The sequence below is a fragment of the Diorhabda carinulata genome, chromosome 11 (assembly GCF_026250575.1).
Source record: "Diorhabda carinulata isolate Delta chromosome 11, icDioCari1.1, whole genome shotgun sequence".
Lineage (NCBI taxonomy): Eukaryota > Metazoa > Arthropoda > Insecta > Coleoptera > Chrysomelidae > Diorhabda > Diorhabda carinulata.
The window spans coordinates 8,718,776-8,730,868 of record NC_079470.1 but is presented as its reverse complement, the minus strand read 5'-3'; the positions used below and the strand labels follow the sequence as shown (position 1 = coordinate 8,730,868).

The following is a 12,093-nucleotide window of genomic DNA, read 5'->3' as shown; positions in this document are numbered from 1 at the left end:
CCTTCATCAAAACATATATTTTTAAAAAAGCTATATTTTGAGGTATGATTGCTTAATATACAGAGTGAGTTTTATGTGTGGAACGTCTCAATTATCTTGGAAACGTCTTTTGCGATTTTTGTAAATGTTTGTGCCCAAGGGTCTTGTGATACGGCTGGTATTTTGATAGTATCTACATTGTTAGATCTTTTTTTTTTAGAAAAAACTAGAACTTTGTTATTTCAAATATATCACCCTATATATTTTGTGTTTTTTGAAATCGTTAAGGAATACTGATTATTTTTTATGTGATATTCTTTCTCTATACCTAAATGACATAATTTCGGATTTATAGCTACATTCACAGTATCTCCACCAAAGTTACCATTAATATTGTACATTTAGATGGTTACGATTGAATACTCATTCAATTAAGGTGGAGAAAACTACAACAACTGAAGACAAATCTTAAAATGTTTGTAGATTATTTGTAGATCCACATTTGTGAAGTAGAAAAATTACGAAATTTCGAAAACAAAAAGTGAAGACGATCACAGCAGATGCTCAAAATGTTGTCCATTTAGTTCAATAAAACAAGCCATGCGATTTTTAAAACTAAAAAAAGAAACCAATTAGTTTGTCGCCTATTATTCCAGTCCATATATTCAGTTTTGGCTACACCGCAAAACATAACATTACAAATTTGGATCGTTCTAATTGTAAAATTTTACCATCATTAGGTCTGCAAACCCTTCACGTCTATCAAAATCGTCATCTGACAACTCTATAACCAACAACCAGGGTGATCAATTGGAAATAACAAAGTTAATTATTTCTCCGGAAAAAAAAAGATGTGATAACATTGTGAATACCATCATAATGTCGGCACTAGACCCTTGTACACCAAAATTTATAAAAATCATACAAGCCGTTGCCGAGATAATTGAGGCATTCCAGACATAAAACTCACTTTGTAGAATAATATTTTTGATTTTCGTTATTACTTGAATTCTGGAGATTCTTTATTACGTCTCCAACAATAATCTACTTGTATTTCTGGACACCTTTCCCTTTGATAGCTTTTCTTCATTAAGCATATGTCCTGATGGTACATCTAGCTTTGTTCATCGCTTACAGCATGTAAATGCGCCAGAAAGAAATCAGTAAACTAGAAAACATAGCACTGCAATGGCACTTTCATGCCCAATGAATGTCAAGATATGCTAGTTAAACCGAATTCTGAACTGGGTACTTCCTGGAAGAAAACTCTGAGCTAGGCAACATCACCTTGTACTGATTCTGACGCTATCTACATAGGACAGATATCTCAGTATCTAGAGAATAGACTGTGAGATCATTGATACGATGAAAAACTGCATTAACGAACCACGAAATATCAAAAATACATAAATTATATTAAAAAGATTCAAAAATTCTTGAAACGGAATCAAATACAGGTAAAAATGAATTTTAGAAATGGCTCACATTCATAATAACGATAAAACTCTCAAGATAAAAAAGATCTAAATAATTTAAGTGAAATTTATAGTACTGTTTTGTAAATTTCAATACAACTACGAATAATTTTAATGATAGCTGGTACATATTTTTGAGATGAAAAAACTGTTATGTCATATTTTGATGAAGCACATTTATGTTTTTTTTTTCGAAAAACTTCAAACCAAATTCCTCGACATGCAAATCGACAAAATTTTCTCTGTCAGCATTGTGCCATAATTTTCAAAAAGTCTTTTTAACTGCTTCCTCAATTTTATCTAACACGAAGTAATTATCGTTCCTAGGATAACAAGCAATTCTTCATAAAAGTTTCTGAGAGTCATTTTAGTACGACCAAAGGTGAAAGTATCCAGAGATGAAGTTTGGAATGATAATTTGTCACACAAAGCGACTAGTCGCAGGAAAAACTATATAAAGAAAAAAAATTGTCAAGGAATCTAAGCGTACTGCAAAGCTCTAAAAGAATTCTTTTAATTCATATTCTGCATTATAACGTTACACTTAAAGGCAAGAGCAATTCCCTGTCCTAGAATGAATTTTATATGAGAAATTTGGTTTGGAAAGAATGTCTTCATCAATATTTTGAAGAAATACCTGAAGGAAATTGTGATGAATTGAAATGGAATACCGAAAGAATGAAATTCTATTCCTCAATTGAGTGAACTGCCCCTATTTCCCCTATGTTAGCTTTTAGCCTTTGAATATAAGAAATTTTTGTGTTATTGATAATTATTCACATTCTAGATATAAATAGATTTATTTTGATAGAAACTTATCACTTCCATTAACGGTACAATACATTCCAATATTCTGGTTTTATAAATTAAAATGCTTTGTTTCAAAATAATTCAAAATACAGTATTTGTTTGGAATCACCATTATTGGAGCATTAAGCGGAATTTATTATTATTGAACAGTCACAAAATAATATGTATACATGATAAAAGCTGCATTGACAACTTGTCAACGAATTTTATTGGAAATCTAACATTATCAAATGCATTCATTACTTTTAATAATGAATGAAAAACTCGGAATACAAAAGTGGAACTAGCTTTATAAAAATTAACATCACGAACATATTATCAATATATTTTTTGCAGTAATTCCATGTATGTACTGGATGTCCCATGATGTTTTAACCACTATATAACAGAGAACTTTTAGAAACATTTTATGCCAATAGCTATTTGTTTTGACTTCAGTTTAATATTTTATAATTTTTTGTTTATAGGGTACTTGAAAAAGTTGAGGGACGAGGTAAAAGAAGATAGAGCACCAATTGGATAGGAAAGCAAGTATGTTCCCAGAATCACAATGGCTTTTGGATAGAACTGAAATTTTGAAAGAAGTAAGTAGTATGGAAGAAAAGAAACATTCCAGCATAGGTGAAGATGAAACTATATGGTACAAGCGATGTTTTCCTAATAACATAAAAACTAAACGGGGAAACATTATCGCAAACCAACCGATGTTATTTTGATACTAATTTTACCAAGATATGGTATGAATTATTCAAATATTACTGGAAGAATGTCGCTAGATACCTGTGGAAACAGTCGGTAATAATGAAATTAGTCTACCTACCAGTGTTTTGGCTTCTAAAAACCGTGTAGAGAGTTTAATTAAATTCGGACTTCCAAACTTTGTTGCCACAGGCGCCTGCGTGGTCAAAAGTCCAAAGCAGAGAGTGAAAACCACATATAATCACTTTTTACAATAAAACTAAAGGTGGTGTGGATGTAATAGATAAAAAATCATCTACATACAATGTACAATGTGATATTAAGCGATAGCAACTGTATTCTATGCTTTAGTATATTATGGAAAATCTATTATCACGAAACCTACAAGCCAGAAAGGAATTGACCAGAAACTTAGACAAGGAACCTCCCGAAAGAAGACAAATATTTTCAAAGGAATGTGATTTATATCATCGAAATACTTTTTATTATTTTCAAAAATGTACTTTGTATGTATTGCATACGTGTTTCTTATTTCCAAAACATGGATAGATATTTTTGTAATGTAGTTCACTAGACATACAATACAGAACCATATTTTGCTTTCTTTTCTGTCAAACTGAACTTTTCATTTCGAAGGTTTTTCTTCAATACACTTCTTCTTAAAAAGTCTATAATTATTTTTTGTCCATTCGAAATCAAAACTACGCCATACGGCAAAATTTTCCGTTCCAATCACATCGATTTGCTGATCATCTATGTAGAAACTAACAACAGACGTGCTAGAAATCTAATAAATATCATTCCTTCTACCTAATAACAGGTAATAAAATACTTCTAAAACTTCTAAAATTAAAGTTATGGCATGGTTTTTTCCAATCGGAAAACATTGTATTGCATACTTGCTTCTTATTTCCGAAACTTGGATAGTTTGATATAAAGTATACCTAACTTACAATATTTGATTTTAATTTTTTTTTTAAATTATTGCTTCTTTAATAACATTCAGCTAAAAAGTCTATAATTAGTCTTTGTTTTCAAACAATCAAAATCAAAACTCCGCCATACAGTTATTTGCAAAATTTTCCAACACTTTGACGTTTCACTCACGTCGATATTCTGATCATCTATGGAGAAATTTACAACATACGAGCTAGATATCTATGAAAATATCTTTTCTCCAACTTAATAAAAGGTGAGAATACTTTTGTTCATTTAGAACTAAAGTTAAGGCATGGTTCTTTCCAATTGGAAAACATAAACATCCTCATTATATCTATGTCAATTTCCACATTGCAACTGTTTCGCAACATGAAACAGAAAGAAATAAATTTATTCTCCAAAGTGCGTTTAAGCAATAAAAATATGATCCTTTCCATTTAACACAGTCTGACTATATTATCATATCAACTTGCACTCTCTATTAATTTTTGAAAATATAGAAAGCTTAGTATGTTAATTGGAGTTGAAATATCGATTATTATTCTCATACATTTCTTCTGTATGCTCCATATATTTATTACATTATGGATACAGCTGTCGCACAATTTTGATTCTACTACATTTATTTTATAAAGATGTGTGCGTGCTCAAACTTGAGTTTATAGTCTATAGTGACTATGCTGGATGTAACTGTGCATATCTTGTTGGTTTGTTGATGCATTGTTCGTGCCGAAAGTGCTTCGATTCTTCTTACAACCTAATTTTTTTTATTTATACATTCTTCCACAGTTATTTTGTTATTTGTTAGCAGTCTGTTTCTAAGACTAGATTGTCTACATGCTTGTTATGACGAGAAAGAAAGAAATTTATTTTTGAAAGGGTATTAAAGCGATAAAAATCTAATCCTTTTCACTTAACGCAAAGTCTGACTCTTCCAGATTCTAAAATGAGACTCACTTCTATTGCTGAACCAAAAACTTGGAAATTTGGTAGAAGCCTGACTGGTATAAATTGTGATTTTACGTTAAGTACACGATTGTGTCTAGTATTTGGAAAGGCAGCATAGCACCAGTTTTTGTTCCTTTCATGCTGATAGATTTTTTCCAGAAGCCTAATTTGATAAGATACTATTGAAAGTGAAGTATATAGTATATAGAGAAAAAAACGTATGGACGTTTAAAAAATCTATATTTGTCTCGCAAGCTACGCATTATAATCTCTCGCATTTATTGGTAAGTTACATTCAAATGTAAAGGACGAAAACAAAAATTTAGTCCAGAAACGTGAGTGTAACCCAAAAAATCTTGACAATAAATAGACTGATACATTTTTTGAAGTCATCACCAAACAAGGTCTTTTTACAGAATGACGAATTAATCTCAACAATCTAGGTAAAAACGACCTATTCTAGTAGTTAATAATGCCATCAATATTTTTCACTCAATTTGTAAAGCTAGCACATTGTGAATGACCTAAAGTTTATTTTGTACAGAAATGAAATTATTCGGAGATGATAACGACATTGATTGACGTTCTGGATTTAGATTAATGAGAACGCATCATAATTTTAGAATAAAAGTCATTTGAATACTTCTACACCACCTATCAAAAATAAACATCCTAAGCAGATTTAGTCCTGACTAGGTAATGAAAAAGAATTTTATGTTACTGAAGATTCACTCGAATTCATCATTTTGAATCTCAGAATATCACTACCAGAAACCATTATAAGGATTGTCGTGCCTCTTATAAATAACTTCATTCGCTGGAATAATTTTTGTGGTACTACTTTGAACTGAATTTATTGCACGTCACTCATAATATGAGATCTATAGGAAAAATATTAACCAATGAAATTTTGTTTACTTTCAGATTAAAATCAACTGCTTTGTTCCGACATTATTAGGAACGGGAGATGAAATGCATTGTGAAAAGTCCTGAGCAGACTTAAAAATCGTGTTTAATAAACCATTATTACAGGCTTACAATAGGCCATATTCAAGACTATCGACGGACAATTGCGTAGCTAAACCAGAAAGTAAACAAGAAAAACTTTTGATCAGCCGCAATAGAGAAGTTTGAATAGTCTCTCACATCAAAGCAGATAGATAAAACGATAACTGGTCTATGTTGAAAACAATTATATAAATACAACTATGGATGTGGTACTTGGATTGGGTAGTACATATCGTTAGACGAAACGGCGAATAAAACGTTTAAACAAATAATTTTTCATTTAACTATCATTCAATCATTTTCATCATACATGCAACGTTAAAATTCGTTGACCCCCTTCTGAGTTACTATTATTCTTTCGATTAATGACCTTGAAGAGTGTTGATTTAGCTAATAAGGCTGTTCTGATTACTTTTTGTACAATTTTACTTGACTTTTCAATATAGTTCACAAAAATTTCGCTCACAATGATGAATTAGGAATATATAGAGTCCAGTAGGAAAGTGAGAGGCGCTACACAATAGAAAGTGGAGGAAAGTTTATATACAACGACTTTATCAAGGATAATACAACAAGGATGGACAATTTAGAGGGTACTAACAGAAAAATAAGGCGCTGAATATATATATATTCAGCGCCATATACATCCATATATATATATGGATATACCACTCTAAAATATTATCAAAAACGACTTCTCTAACAAAAGATAGTCTTGCTTGTTACATTGGCCCTCTCTAGAAAGTAGCCTGAGCCTTATCAAAGATCTCCCAAGCTGCAGATTGGTTCCAGAAAGTCTCCGAATTATGGTACTGGATCATACGTTTTTCTAATATGACTTCGGAGAGCTGGGACTGTTATGGTTTAGTTCCGATGTACAATGTGCAGCGTACCGATCTTCCCCTGCATCAATTGCGCTAGGATGCCCAGTTTCCAGTCTCCATCAGTTAGTTTCCTGGTATAAATGAATATCCTATACTGATAATCCTTAGTCTATCTGCGATTCGATGGAATTTTCTTACTACAAAAAAACTCGGCAACCACCTAACTGAACCGATATGAACCAAGTTGCATTGTTATCTAAAATTGTGGAAAACTTCTGTTGTAACAATGTTGGAATAGATAAAGCAATGAATCAAGACAAATTTGTAAACAAATATCATTAGATGAAACATTCGCTTGAGAATTTTACGATAACGATGTTACGGTTAATAGCTTGTGATGTATATTATATTTCAGTGTTTCAAAATAGAGTCCCTTGGTAAATCATATAGAATCAATTTCGTACTGGTTTTTTTTGTGTATAAGTAGTCCGAAATGTGCAAATTTAGTAACCTAACTCTATATTTAAGTGAATGTAATCACCGGGAAGGAAATAAATTATTTGACATCTCTATTTTCATAGCAGCATTTTAAATATCGTTTAAATCATTACCAATTTCATACAACCAGTTCAGAATAATAAAATAATCTATTCGAATGTCTATGGACTAGAAAATGTATGCCGGTCACAGAAAATCTTCCTAGAGAAAACGAAATAAGAGCGAGTTCTGCAAGTCGATGCTGATTTCATTATTAATCAGTTGAGGGAAATACATTTGGATCGTTGTGTTGCCTTGGTACAAGATATTCATGTTGTTACTAAAATTGTTAATCGCTGCTGGATAAATTTATGCTACAGTGAAATATTTTTATTTTATTACAATCGGATCACAATATTCTTTTCTATGGGTTATGACTTAAAGAACTTCACTTTATCTCTTTCATTATGCCAATTGTTTGAATTTTCTAACCTTCCCTACAGAACCTTCTCTTCTCGACGTGGTCGTCCCCTTTTTGTCTTGGTCGCTGTGTCTTGTTCATTATATGCATTCCTACTACGAGGATGGTCCCAGAATTACCTGGCTTTACCTAGAACTAACGGTAGTTGCTTAAAAACACAACTGTACTAGAAAATACACAATCTATACAGCATATCTTTCTAGTTTGAAGACGCCACGTTTTCAGTGAATTTATAAACATGGAAAGAATTGGTCATCGTTATGTGATCCAATACTTTGATTTGAAAGGCTTCAGCCCAACAAATATAAAAGCTGAACTAGATTCTACTCTGGATGAGGCTGCACTTCCATTATCAACTGGGTAAATGAGGCCGTAGGAAATGCGAAGACCAGCATCGCATTGGTTGACCAAATGAGGTGATGACCCCCGAAATGTTGCAGAAAATCCACAAAGTGGTACAGGATGATAGGCGACTGAGAGTGCTCAAGCTTGCGCAAGATGGGTTAACAATGGAATAAAAACATAGAAATAAATCCGAATTTTTGTACCGTTTCATAACCATGTATAAAGCGTGGGTCCATCACTTCACACCAGAAACAAAAGAGAAATCAAAACAATGGACTGTAAAGGGAGAACCGACTCCAAAGAAGACAAAGTCCGTTCCATCTGCAGGCAAGGTCATGTGCCGTTTTTTTGAAATGAGCGTGAAATAAGTTTCATTGACTATCTTAGAAAAGGAAAAACTATCAACGATTATTATGCTTATTACAACTTATTACAACGTTTGAGCGAAGAAATCAAGCAAAAAGGCAGCATTTGTTTAAGAAGAAAAAGTTATCACACATCCGTTATTGCAATTGCCAAAATTAATGAATTGGAGTTTGAATTGCTATCTCATGCATCTTATTTGCTAGATTTAGCCCCCTCTGATTATTTTCTGTCCCAGACTTGAAAAAATTGCACAATTAATTTAGAATTTAGAACAGGTGATGTCGGCAGTTAATCACTATTTTGAGAGCGTAACTTCTTTATATAAAAAGAAAATCTAAATTATTGAACATCGCTGGGAAAAGTGTATGGAGCTAAAAGCAGATAACGTTGAAGAATAATTATATTTTTTTCCAAAATTTTTGTGTTTTCTTTGTTGGGCCAGGTACTTTTGGGACAATCCTCGGACATAGAGTCTATTTTCATTCATTTTCTGCCCATGGACCAGAAGTTCTAACTATCGAGTCTATCGGGGATATTTTTAGTCCATATAATAGAGCTTTGCTTTTTCTAGAAAAATATTTCTCATCTTTCTAAGAATCTAATTCTTCGAATATCACACAAAACCGACGCAGGAACGATATTCAATATTGTGTTACCGTTCTTTGTTGCTTATCATCACTATATACCCATATTTCTATATATACATAATATAGGTAGAGAAAAATATTGGTTTTCTTTTATTGCCGGATCAAAAAGTTTAATAAAGACGTCAAGGAAAACCAGACGCTGCTTGCGACATTTTTCTTATTGTATTCCATGGTTTTTCTTTTGGCTTGTCAAATACAGCAAATAACAGAGGCGAAGTCCCAAGTTAAATGAACGCGTATTGGAAACTTGGAGTGAAATGGATATTGCAATGTTATTTTGGGTGCAGAATAGTCGTAGAAGGTCAGAATATCAAGATTATTCTACGCATATATGCTAATTATAAAATGTGTATCATTATTAGAAGGTCGAATTTGTGAATATAAACTGTGTCCCCGAATAAATAAAACGAGTCTTCTAAGAGATAAAATGTTGTGGTTACAATTTTTTTCAAGTCCAGCCCTGCTAGATTGAAGAATAATTTTGGTTTCGAAAAAATTGAAAATTTGGAAGTTTTCACAAAGCATTTTGTGTAGCAAATGCAACAAAAAGTTATTGAGATAAATTGTTTAGAATCAACTACAACTTTTTATGTTTATTTCAATAATTAGAATCCAACTAACAATATCATGTCTATCCATAACAATATTAATGTGTTGAAATGAGCCATCACAGAAAAGATACACGGGAAAGAATATGCAGAAAAATACGGAATATTTGGAATGATGAACCAATGGCTGAAAGATGGAATATTGATGTGATAATTATACACGGATATCACTTCTGGATATGAAGTACCAAGAGAGGATAGTGTAATAATATCAAGGTTTCACGAAAATAGGAAAAGAGGAACAACAGATCAGATAGCTACCCTTAGGTCGATAGTGGATCGTGGATAAAAGCTATGAGCGAAGTTTGGGCCTTCATATCGTATTTATCGATATTAAGTAGGCGTATGACACAGGAGATGGAAAAAAATCTGCCTTCAATCTACTAGGAATCTCAACAAAATTGTGAAGCTAGTTAATATGACTTTAGATACCTAACACGGTAGAGTAGCGAGTGATGGAATTGTATTAGAGAAATTTAGAATTTAAATGGTACTGAAACAAGGAAATTTGATATCGACAGTAGCTTTAAATCTGGTGTTGGGAAAAATTTCACGAGATAGCAAGATACAATCAACAGGGCTCATCTATCATCATAAACAGCAAAAAATTGCATATGCAGACGATTTAGTTTTAATAACCTGAACAAAGAACGAAATGGAAAGAGCATTTCATGAACTAGAGGACACTGGATTGGAAATGGTGAAAAAGTCTTTTCCAGCTATATTACAATACAATCAAATACAATATAAGTAATATGTATAAATGTATAACATCATTTTCAAACGTCATTTCGAACATTTCTTTTCCATTAATTCTTACACCTTTACCATATATAAAATCAGTTAATATTTTTACTAAAGTAAAAAATATAACACCAATCAATAAATAATTGCCTAAAATAATATATGAAATACCTTGTTTAAATTGTGACATATTGGTCAGTCGAAAAGGTCACTAATCAGTCGGATAACTTCTCACAAGAGTGATAGCAGATTATATCCTGATAGGTATTCATAAGCGACTCATGTCTATCACGAGGGACACAATATGAATTATGAATCTGCCAAAGTTTTGACAACTGAAAAAAACTAGAAAAAACGTTTATTTTTGAAAAAAAACTGATTTGAAAACTGATTTAAATAACCTTAGTGGGATTTATGCATATATTTTAGATTTTGAAAAAACAAATTCTATGAAAATTCAACGGCATTAACAACCAACTAACCTCCCTAACCTAAATTTCAACTTCACTTATAACGATCTAACACAACATGAATATCCATTGGAAAAAGCTTATCATAGAACTGATGCAGGAACTGCTTTAAATTCAATAGATGCACTCATAATAGAAGCGTGATTGATAACATAAGTAAAATTTATCCGTAGTAAGTCGACATTTGTCACATTTTAGAAGATGACGAAGTAAGGCGATTTCACTGTCAATTTTCTCACACAATCTCCATCATGTAATTAAAGCAAAAAGGCAGTAATTCAAAATTTCATACGACCATGGTTTCTTTATTGAAAGAAGATTGAACTAGCATACTTACTAATGGATTCTACCGGGATTTATTGGACGAACTTCATTCAAATATCTTACAGACTCATTTCTTCCAACATAACTACTGCCTTGCTCATTCTACAAAAAAGATTACTGAATAATCAGTTTGGTGAAACATGTTTTGGAAAATTGACTTTGATACATTAGCTAGATCCCTAGACCTTAAAACAATGGATTTTTATAAATAGAAAAGGACAAAACGAATAGTTCGTCAAGAGCACATTCCGGATGATAGTGAAATAATAAAAAACAGGGAAAACTCATGCGGATCGATCATTTACCAGTTATTAAGTACAGGCAGCCTTCGGACAATAACGTATTTAAAAATGCGCAATTATAAGGGGTTTTAGCTAAGTAATAAAACAAATGTAAGTATTGAGAATTATAGCTGGGAACTGATTTCAAAAATTGATATATAGACCTAGATGTTTATTTTTTCCTAATTCGTTTTTTTTTCATAGTTACCCCACTTCGCTCCACGTAGTAAAAAAAAGTTTTTCGGAAAATTTCCTTGATTTTCGAGAACTTAAATTAGGTTAGAAATTAGTCTTTCTCAACTCTCAAGAGTCGTTCCATTTATCAGGGAAACAGTGTACGTAAGAGAGAAAATGTTAGGCATTCAATTGAAACTAACGCTTGTGGCTATCAGTATCACAATGTATGTAACTGAATGAATATTGTTGTTTTGATTATCACGAGAACACTTCCTGTACTTACAAAATTGACACACCATATTTAAAGAAAACGATAACTCGTCTTGATTCCAGATCTTTTTTGATAGAAAATTAGTTTGAAAAAATGGGTTAGAATTGACGTTCCGAACTCTTTCGTTTTTTTCAAAATATTATTACAGATTTTGTGCGACTTCGAGTTTTCTTCAACACGTAAACTACTGACGGCTTATGTTACGTGCAAGCTGAACATG

General features: G+C 32.1%; 1 protein-coding gene across 4 annotated transcripts in view; it reads right to left on the bottom strand.

Annotated features, from left to right (window-relative positions):
* The window catches only part of LOC130899651 (chondroitin sulfate N-acetylgalactosaminyltransferase 2), a 260,579-nt gene that overhangs the window by 118,403 nt on the left and 130,083 nt on the right, over positions 1-12,093 (bottom strand). Inside the window, exon 1 of one of the 4 annotated variants that reach the window (XM_057809745.1) lies at positions 10,522-10,538. The exons of the other annotated variants lie outside the window; for them this stretch is intronic. The gene's annotated coding sequence lies outside the window, so the exon portion shown is untranslated. Of the gene's footprint in view, positions 1-10,521; positions 10,539-12,093 lie in introns of those variants that run through there. 4 annotated transcript variants of the gene reach the window in all.